The sequence below is a fragment of the Ovis aries genome, chromosome 11, assembly GCF_016772045.2.
Source record: "Ovis aries strain OAR_USU_Benz2616 breed Rambouillet chromosome 11, ARS-UI_Ramb_v3.0, whole genome shotgun sequence".
Taxonomy (NCBI): domain Eukaryota; kingdom Metazoa; phylum Chordata; class Mammalia; order Artiodactyla; family Bovidae; genus Ovis; species Ovis aries.
Window position 1 is genome coordinate 30,809,288 of NC_056064.1, and position 10,418 is coordinate 30,819,705.

Below are 10,418 nucleotides of genomic sequence, written 5' to 3' on the forward strand. Positions count from 1 at the left end.
CCCTATCTTGGGAAGATCCCCTGGAGAAGGGAATGGTAACCCAATCTGTATTGTTACCTGGAGAATTCCAAGGACAGAGGAGACTGACAGGCTACTCTCCATGGAGTCGCAAAGAGTTGGACACAACTGAGCGACTGACACTTTCACTTTCACACTTAGGCCCCATCAGCTCAGTGGTAGGAGAGCTCAAGTTGGTGTGCCTGCTTCATGCACAGCCTCTTTGTGTCTGTTTTATTTTTAATAAACATAAATGCTCCACACTAAAAAACAGTGACGATACTATAAATCACTGGACTAGATCAAGGATTGGCAAGCTTGCTGTAAAGAGCAGGATAGGAAGTAGCTTAAGCTTCCTGGGCCACATGTGGTCTCCATTGCATTTTCTTTTATTAGAGTTAATAAAAGAATAAAAGTTAATGCTTTTATTAGGGTTAGAGTAAAAGTAGGGTCAGACTCATATGGAGAATAAAAGTATTTGTTGGGATTGGGCAACAGTCACAACACAGAGCATCTCAGTGGCTGAACACAGTTAGGAGGTATTTCTCAGGGTTGCTAGCAGTAAAGAAACTGCCTGCCAGTGCAGGAGTTGTAAGAGACACAGCTTCGCTCTCTGGGTTGGGAAGATCCCCTGGAGAAGGAAATGGCAACCCACTCCAGTATTCTTGCCTGGACAATCCCATGAACAGAGGAGCCCGGTGGGATACAGTCCACGGGGTCACAAAGACTCGGACACAACTGAAAGTGACTTAGCACTGCGATGTCCCAGTAAAATGTGAGTTGAGGATCAGGGGGCATACACCACAAAGTCTTTTGGGGACCAAAACTCCTTCCATCTGGTGGTTCCCCATCCATCAGCCGGCCTCTGCTGGATGGAAAGGAAAGAGAGATGGACCCACATTAAGGGTGATTTAAAAATATACAAACCATTCTGTGCAGTGATGGTCCTTGAGCTGATTCTGCCCTGAAGGACATAGTTCCCCCTCTCATGGATTTGACCATCTATCTCTGAGGTTCCTTCTGAAGATGCAAAAACTTCTCTCTGATAAACCTTATTTTTCTCCATCCAGGTGGCGTAGCAACCACTCTATAAGGTCACACACTCTCACATGATCATCATTTTCATACTTAGAACAGTTGTCAGGTTCAGCGTTTTTGTTTTTATATGAAGCATTACACAGAATTGTTTTGTGGACAGTTCTCAGTTGAGATGGCATATTATGTCCTGGAGTGTGGCTGTTACAAAGGACCACAAACTGAGTGACTTAAAGTAAAAGAAAATTATTCTCGGGGTTCTGGAGGCGAGGAGTCTAAAATCAGAGCATCGGCAGCATTGATTCCCTCTGGGGGCCTGGGGAAGAGTCTGGTCCAGGCCTTGCTCCTAGCCCCCAGTGACCCCAGTGGTTCTTGGTGTCCTTGTAAATGCTTGACTCCAGTCTCTGCCTCCATCTCCATGTGGCTTTTCCTTGTGTCTCTGTGGTATCAAAAGGCCATCTTCCTGTTAGATCAGGACCCACTCTGGACAGCCTCTTCTGGACTTGATGAAATCTGCAAAGACCCTATTTCTGAATAAAATCATGTCCCCAGCTACTGGGGGTTAGCAGCTCAACGTGTCTTTTTTGAAGTGTGGGGATGTGGCAAACCACTCGGCCCACAGCAAGTGGTGGCCAGCACACAGTGGTGGTCCATCGTATCTAAGAGCTGTGAACTGTTAGAATGTCAGCAGTGGTGAGGATGGGCAAGGCTACCCTGGTGTGTGTCGATATGAGAGGCCTAAGGGAGCTTCATTTTTTACCCTTCATTGTAAATTACAGAGAGAACAGTGCCATTAAAGCTGCCACCTTGGAGAGTGTAGAATTTTCCTTTTTGGAGTTTGTTTTTTTTTGTTTAATGGACATGGAACAATGAACTAGAAAATGTTGCACATTCTGTCCTCTCCTTCTATTTTCAACTTACAAAATGTTGTATTCAAAATACCGGAACAGTGAGGCTTGCGGTTACTAACAAAATTAAAAATAAAAGCAGAAAGCCCCACAACGACCACGTCACCCCAAGAGGGAGATGCAGGCTGGTGCCCTGAACAGGCAGCGGACCTTCTAGTGGATTCGCACTCCCTCCTGCAGAGGTCAGGATGGAAAGTCACGACCAACTGATTGTAATTCTGTCCTATTTTGAAACAGATGACAGAGACAACTAGCCCATCTCTAGGGTTGAGATTTATTTCCCTTCCTCGGTCTAAGTTCCAGAGACCCAGCTTGCAAAGAAGAGGGCAGAATATTTTCTTGGTGACCTCAGCCCACTGCTGCCAGTGGGTGGAAAACCTACCCATATCCTAGAACTGGCCCATGGGAATGGGTCCATACCACACCATCTCGAATATTCCAAAGTAGGACTTATGTCTCTCTTCCAGAGTCTCATGGTCCCTTTTGTCTTTGCTCACCTTCGTGCGTGTGTGCTATGTTGCTTCAGTCGTGTCAGGCTCTTTGAGACCCTGTAGACTGTAGCCCTCCAGGCTCCTCTGTCCATGGGATTCTCCAGGCAAGCATACTGGAGTGGGTTGCCATTTCCTACTCCAGGAGATCTTCCTGACCCAGGGATTGAATCTGCATCTCTTATGTCTCCTTCACTGGCAGCCGGTTCTTTAGCACTAGTGCTGCCAAGCCCATTTGTTCACCTACAGTGGCACTTAAGACAATCTTGTATTTACAAGTCACTTCTCTCCTCCTAAAGGGCAAGCTCTTTAAATCTTGGTCTTATGACTCAAGAGGAAGAAGCCAGTGGAGAGAGCGAAACTTGAGATGCTGGAGAAGAAGCAGCAGCTTAGGAATGGATCCTTCAGGAACCAGGAAGGATGGGGCAGAGGGCCAAGCTGGAATGTTCTCTGTCCTGTACAAGGCTCCAAGCAGTAGGGAATCTCATGTTAGTTCCCCTGGAAGCCAGTTAACCCCTTTTATTGGGGTGTAACCTCAGACCTAGAATACACCCCAGATGGCTCTTGCTACAGCTTCAGCTTCCCTGGTAGCTCAGATGGTAAGGAACCAGCCTGCAATGCAGGAGACCCAGGTTTGATCCCTGTGTTGAGAAGATCCCCTGCAGAGTGGGAATGACTACCCATTCCAGTATTCTTGTCTGGGGAATTTCATAGCCAGAGCCTGAGCCAGGCAGGCTACAGTCCATGGGGTTGCAAAGAATCAGACACGACCAAGCGACTTTCACTCACTTTCACAGCTACCAGCGGGAGCGATGAACTTAACTTCTCTCTGCCTTAGGTTTCTCGTCTGTTTGATGGGCTAAATAATAACCCTTGTGCAATTGTTACAGGATCAAAGATGATAATGGATGGAGAGCACATAGCATGTAGCCAGCCTAGTGCAGTGACTCCCAAACTTCCCAGATTCCCCCGCCTGAGAATTTTGATAGTGCAGACGTGGGTTGGAACCCGAGAATCTGTGTATTTGCCAAGCACAGAAATTCTTATATCCAAGGAAATTGGGGAAATGATGCTGTTACAATACCAGAAAGTCAGTAAAGAGTAGTTATTTTTACGGTACCATTTTCATCATTGTTACCATCATCACAGGGTGATTCATTTAAACAAACAAGCTTATTATACATACAAGAAAGAATCAATAGACTCGGTCCTTAAGTTTTGGATTCAAGGATACATAAACCAGGGATTCTGATTCTGGCTCTCGCTGATAAAGTGTTCTGACCTTCAAAATGTTTAATCTCTACGCCTCAATTTCTTCATCTGTAAACTAGATGGTTATCACTGGTTGCTGTTGTTTAGTCACTCATGGCATCTGACTCTTTATGACCCTGTGGACTGGAGCCCACCAGGCTCCTCTGTCCATGGGATTTCCCAGGCAAGAACACTGCAGTGGGTTGATATTTCCTTCTCCAGGGGGATCACCCAGGGATCAAACCTGTGTCTCTTGTGTTGGCAGGCAGATTCTTTACTGCTGAGCCACCAGGGAAGCCCTTGTTACTGGTAAGGGTGTGGTAATTGTTATTGAAAATAATGGATATAAAGTAGCTGACACACAATAGGTCCCTCCCCTGTGAAAGATTTTCTTTCTTTTAAGCAATGGCTCAAATTCTTAAAAGAAAAAAAAAAACTTTTAAAAACAGTTATCTAGGGATTTCCCTGGTGGTCCAGCAGTTAAGACTTTCAGCTTCAAATGCAGGGAGCATGGATTCAATCCCTGGTCGGGGAACTAGAATGCTAGAGGCCTATTGGTGAGGTTAAAAAATTTAAAAAAAAAAAAGATTTTAAGAATTTTCAAGCAGTTATCTAAACCCTTCCCCTCATTATTTAAACAGATGAAAGCAGAACTGTTTTGGTTCTCAGTTTGATGTGTATCTTTCTTCCCACCAAACTCCCCTACTAGTCCTTAAGTTACTTACTTCCATGGAGCTCTGTGCAATGTTTTTTGTTTGTTTTTTTTTTTAAAACTATCTTAAATAACAGAATTCTAACTGACCTTTAGCATTAAGATTTCTTGCTTTTCTCAAGTGTATCTTTTGGAGACGGTGAAGATGTCTTGCCGAAGAAGGCAATGGCACCCCACTCCAGTACTCTTGCCTGGAAAATCCCATGGATGGAGGAGCCTGGAAGGCTGCAGTCCATGGGGTCGCTGAGAGTCGGACACGATTGGGCGACTTCCCTTTCACTTTTCACTTTGATGCATTGGAGAGGGAAATCGCACCCCACTCCAGTGTTCTTGCCTGGAGGATCCCAGGGATGGGGGAGCCTGGTGGGCTGCCGTCTATGGGGTCGCACGGAGTTGGACACGACTGAAGTGACTTAGCACAGCATAAAGATGTCTTGCACAGTATAAGCCACTTAGGCTATCTACAGTGCACTCATATGATGGGGAGTCCTGCTGGAAGCCCTGGATGAAAAGAAAGATCATTGAGCAATTTCTAGTTTGAGAAGAATATAGGTTGCAAGAAACCCACCTCCAAGAACCCAGCCACAGGGCAAGCCAGAATTATAAATGAGTTACCCCTCTGTGTGCCCAGAAGGAAAGAGAAAAGGTGAACACACCTAGCCAGTCTGTTACAGAGAGCAAGTACTTGTCCCCCAAACCTAGTGGTTCAGTCTCTCTAGGCAGCAGAGAAAAGAGGGGGTTCACAAAGGGAAAGTATAGAGCAATATGTGGACGAGGACAAAGAAAACTAATTCATGAAGGTCCTGAACTGCTGGTTCCCAGTGAAGGTGGCCCATCGGTGCCCTGGAATCTGCATTATTAGCTGTTTTCCACCTTAGGAGAAAAGCAACAGAACTGGGAGGTTGTGGTTTTCAGGCAGAAAAAGTTCTGTCTTCAACTTGCAGACCATGTCTGGCTTCTCTCCAAATGTGTATTCTCATCCTCATTTCTCCCTGTTCCTAAATCTGCCTCCTCTGCAGCACTCAGGCATAAGTTCCTGGGTGAAAAAACGTGACCCGAGGCGTATTTACCATCACATTAAGAAGTATGGGTTTTCAAAGTGTGATTTCTTAATATTGTGATTGCTTTTCCCTGACAGAAAGTATCTTCAAGTCAGATTATTTATCGCCAGGTGGTAAATAATGGTGAAAGTTAATGATGCTTAACATCTCTCCTTCCTTCTTGCCAGGCCCCATTCTAGGCACCTCACCTATTAGGTCTTCTAACAACCTGTGCAGCAGGTCGCATTATTCTTTTCCATATTTCACAGTCTTTGAAACTAAAACACGAGGAGGTTCAGCAGCTTAGCCAAGGTCGCACCACCGTGACTGGAGCCAGAATCCCAACTAAAACGAGAGCAAGTCTTAACCACGACAGTCAACAGCTTTGGGTGCCAAAGGCTGAACATCCCCTAAGAGTGTTTCAGTGAGAAAGAGAGATAAGCCTGATTTTGCTCTCAATAATTGTTTTCTCTGTCAAAAATAGAACTTTGCAGTTTATTTGAACAGCAAAACATAATACTCCTGTTACCATGGCATTCCATTTTAGAAGATTTAGAGTGAGATATAAAAATACAAGTTCCTAGATACAAGTAAGCACCTTTTCCATGACAAGAAACCTTAACCCTTCCTTTCTACACTACTTGATACTAATTGAAAACAAGTAGTGTTTACTCATGTTCTCTTCAATGAGACTTTTTAATCCCAGTGACCTTTAGACTTTCTTTATCATGTAGAAACCTGCCATATTCCACTTTTGAAACTCTGAGAAAATGATTTACCTCTTTTATTCTCCTCTTCCGTCAACATCCTTTTTAACAGTGTAGTAGGCAACAGTGAATCCTCTGGAGTCAAATAGTCTTGAATGAAACAGCAAATCTATCACTTTCCAGTTATGTGACCTTGGGCTAGTTACGTGACCTCTGATTAGTTGCCTTAACTGCAAAATAGAAATAATAATAGTTACTCATGGTTTATGTTACCCCAGGTGGCACTACTGGTAAAGAATCCACCTGCCAATGAAGGAGATATGGGTTCAGTCCTTGGGTTGGGAAGATCCCATGGAGCAGGAAATGGCTACTCACTCCAGTATTCTTGCCTGGGAAATCCCATAGACAGAGGAGCCTGGTGGGTGCCCGTCCATGGGGTCACAGAGTTGGACACAGCCAGGTGCATACACATACACATACACACACACACACACACACACACACACACACTCTCTCTCTCTCTCTCTCTCTCTCTCTCTCTCTCTCTCTCTCTCTCTCATGGTTTGATTGTCATAAATCACTTGGAACAAACCCCTGGTACATGCTGAGATCTCAGTAAACTGTATCAGCAGCAGCAGCATCCTCATCACCACCATCATCATCAGAAGACAATTTGCTTAGACTTTACCAACAGAGACTTTCATGGAGCCCTTATCTATAATTCGTGACCAGCTACCCAGAGATATGCTAGCTGAGTGGGAGGCAGTAATCACTTATAAAATAATCCTTCTTCTTGATAATTTTAAAGAAGAGAGTAAAAATACTGTTTAGACCAGTAAATGACCAGAATTGCCATTGTTCCCTAATCATGGTTCCAGCCTTGCATTTTTAATACTTCATTTTTCATAGTTGTTTGGATCTGTCTCCCTTCACAAGCTTCTCTAGGACTGACTGACAGCAAGGCTGATTTCAACACAGGAAGATGCTCATTAAATCGGAGAATGAGAGAGATAGAGAAAGATAAGAGTTGTCAACCTCAAATAGCGAGCGTTTTTTTGAGCCACACAATAGAGGGGTGTTACCGTTTGTTCAGTGTAAGATCAAGTCAGAGGAGTTGAACTCAGCTTCAAGGTACATACAACTCCAATCTGACCCCAGTACTTTTATTAAATGCAACATCTTAAAGAACTGCAAAAAGCCAAGCCATAAATCTAAGGACTCTGTCATTTTAAATTTATGTTTGCAGCTAAAGTCAGCCACACCTCCTGGGGCTGGCCTTAAAATAATTCTTTTCTCAAAAAGTCACAGTATCCTGGCATTTAACAATAACACGAAAGAGCCCGAGCCTGGAGGAGTTGTTTGTTTTTGTAGGAGCAGAATCAACCCTCTTTTAATGAACACAAGGCTTGCCACAGGTTCAGGGGTTTTATTCGGCTGTTTTCTGAATCTCTCTCAAAGCTCAGCTTATGAAATTCTAGCGAGACCCTGCCCACCACCCTCCCCAGCCTGGACACCCCTTCAGCTTGCTGCTCACCAGCCCTGACTTCAGACAGACAGACAGACAGAGGAGCCAGGCTGACCAGAAGCGTTACTGCCTCTCACACTTGCTTTGTCCCCCGGCGCCCATGTCCTGGAAACAGCACACACGTCTCAGGCTCAGTGCCTACCTGATAGAACTTGAATGCTGAAGTGATAACAGCTTTGAGACAGAGCAGGGTCTGAGGCCCGCCCACCCCCTGTCTACTGAGGTGTAACAGACGCTTAAGCACCCCTCCACTGCCGGAAGAAGGGGGTGGGGACAGAGAGACTGATGGGCAGGTGGCTGAGCATCGCTCCAGGTGACCAGGCACTTAACCTGCATGCCAGGTTGGCACCAGGCCACCATCTCTACACTCTGTCCTCTTGGTTGACCCTGAAATACTACTTTCCCAGCCAAGAATCTCGGCATGCCAGCCAGGCAGCCAGCAAACTGATGCCAAGGCTGTCCCTGGCAAAGGACTTGAAAAAGCATACACAACACCTTTGGACTCCCACCTGCTAGGCTCAGAGATACCTGTATCCGTCCTACACCACCTGTGCCCTACACCAGACGTTATAGAGAACAACAGGCAGGGGAGGGCTGGCCCCTTTCTGGCAGGTTCCAGTTCATGAGACGGATGATGAGAAATGGACGAGAATGATGAAACAGCCTCTGCCACCTCGGTGCCCTGTGTGTCCCTGCTCTGGGCACAAAGTCAGCACAATTTAAGAGGTGTGGCTTTTCCTCCATGCCCTCCGGACCTCTCTGAATATTGAGGTCACCTGATACATAAGGGATCTCATGCTTCCTGAGCGTTAGGAAGGGAGTGAATGATTTCTGCCAGTATGCAAGCCACACTCCCAGGAGCAGTTAAACCTGGGGGTTTACAGTGACGCTCCTGCTAGCCACGGGCCGGGTGGGGCGGGGAGCTGCGTGGATTCCCCGGTTTCTATCCTGCTGCCTGGAACGGGATCCACCGGCGCTGTAGATTCAACAGACACCTGAAATGCCATTCCTCAGAATCAAGTCCACCACTCGAAGTGGCGGCTTCCCAGACGGTGACCTCCCAACTACCTCTTCAGGGTCCCCATCCTGAAGCAGTTCATCTTCAGCAGGACTGGGATAAGGGTCCACTTCTCAGAGGACAAAGGCGGATGCTGGGAGGCAAAGCCCAGCACAGGAGCAAGATCCCTGCTCAATAGGAAGCACTTCTTATTTTTTTTAAATACATTCTTATTAAAAAATTTTTTTTTCTATTATGTTTTATCACAGGATATTGCATATAGTTCCTTTTGCTATACACTAGGACCTTGCTGTTTATCCATCCCATATGCAATAGTTTGCATCTGTTAATCCCAGACTCCCAGTCCAGCCCTCTCCCTTCCCCCTACTCCCTTGGCAGCCATGAGGCTGTTCTCTGTGAGTCTGTTTCTGTTTTGTAGATACGTTCATTTAGATTCTACATATGCATGTTATCAAAAGGTGTCTGTCTTTCTCTTTCTGACGTACTTCACTTTGTATGATTAAATAGGAAGCAAATCCAAACGAGAGGGGATATACATGTACGTGTGGCTGATTCACTTTGCTGTACAGCACAAACTGACACAGCAGCGCAAAGCACTGCTTTATACTCCATTAAAAAAAAATGTCGTACGGATATGCCATGGAATACTTTTTGTTTAGTCACTGTTAGACTCTTTTGTGAGCCCATGGACTGTAGCCCATTAGGCTCCTCTGTCCGTGGAATTCTCCAGACAAGAATACTGGGGTGGGTTGCCATTTCCTTCTCGAGGAGATCTTCCCCACCCAGGGATTGAACCCAGGGTCTCCTGCGTTGCAGGCAGATTCTGTACCACCCAGCCACCAGGGAAGCCCACTGGAATACTACTCAGCTATATAGAAAAGGTGAGGGGATTAAATAATGCCGTTTGCAGCCACATGGATGCCATGGAAGCGTCTCTTTATTCATTCCACTCCTGGACTTTAGGCAGAGGGTGCAGGTAGCACATGGGGGCTGCTGCTCTTGGCACCGTTGAGCGTCTTGTCAGACTGGACCCCACAGAGCTGGACGGGGACCACAAGGTGTCTGCAGGTAAAGCACTGCTCTCTGCGGGAGTCACAGCCCGGCGGTGGGGGTGAAGAGCTCTCCAGGAGACTCAGGAAGGCGTGCTGCCCACCTATAGGGCCCAGGACAGCACAGAGCTCTCCCTGACCTGCGTTCCCATCTGAGTGCTCTGAGGGCCTCTGAGGTTACTCAGCTAATTCACGGAGGGCCATTAACCAGAGGTGACGCCTGACGCCACTGCAGAAGCAAAACAAGAATTCAGCTGCACCAAGCCCGTTGAAATGTTCAGACACACACACAATTGCAAAACCAAACGAGACCCCAAATGCAGCAGTTCCGAGGGCAATTAGACTAAAAGCAAGAGATTAGGTTCGAATTTAGACTTTGCTGATTAGATATGAGAATGGAGCAAGTTGCCAGATAAAATACAGGAGGCCCTGTTAAACTTGAATTTCGAATAAATTTGAATAATCGGTTAAGGGTGCCCCACGCAATGTTTGCTAAATTTGGCCACTCTGGCACTCCAGAAGTTGAGGTTATCGGTTGCGAGGTAGATAATGGGGTGACCTTTGTCAGCGTTGATGTGACATTGAATAGAACTTTGGGCAGGTCTTTCCCTAAGTGTGTGTCACTCCTGGAGACAGGAGCTATGTCCTTTGGAATTGTAACCCACAGTCCCTAATGCCCGGGCTATGA

The 10,418-nt window shown here is 46.1% G+C and overlaps 1 long non-coding RNA gene across 3 annotated transcripts; it reads right to left on the minus strand.

The window, feature by feature from the left end:
* Positions 1 to 363: 363 nt before the first annotated feature.
* Positions 364 to 8,033, minus strand: LOC114116979 (uncharacterized). 3 transcript variants are annotated; one of them, XR_006061170.2, is made up of 3 exons: positions 7,806 to 8,032; positions 6,211 to 6,368; positions 364 to 865 (listed from the first exon to the last, which is right to left on the minus strand). It is a non-coding gene; the product is annotated as an uncharacterized LOC114116979 (long non-coding RNA). The 3 variants fall into 3 exon arrangements; XR_003590812.3 differs by having other exon boundaries at positions 7,719 to 7,808; XR_006061171.2 differs by lacking the exon at positions 364 to 865 and adding an exon at positions 873 to 4,892 and having other exon boundaries at positions 7,806 to 8,033.
* Between the last annotated feature and the right edge of the window lie 2,385 nt (positions 8,034 to 10,418).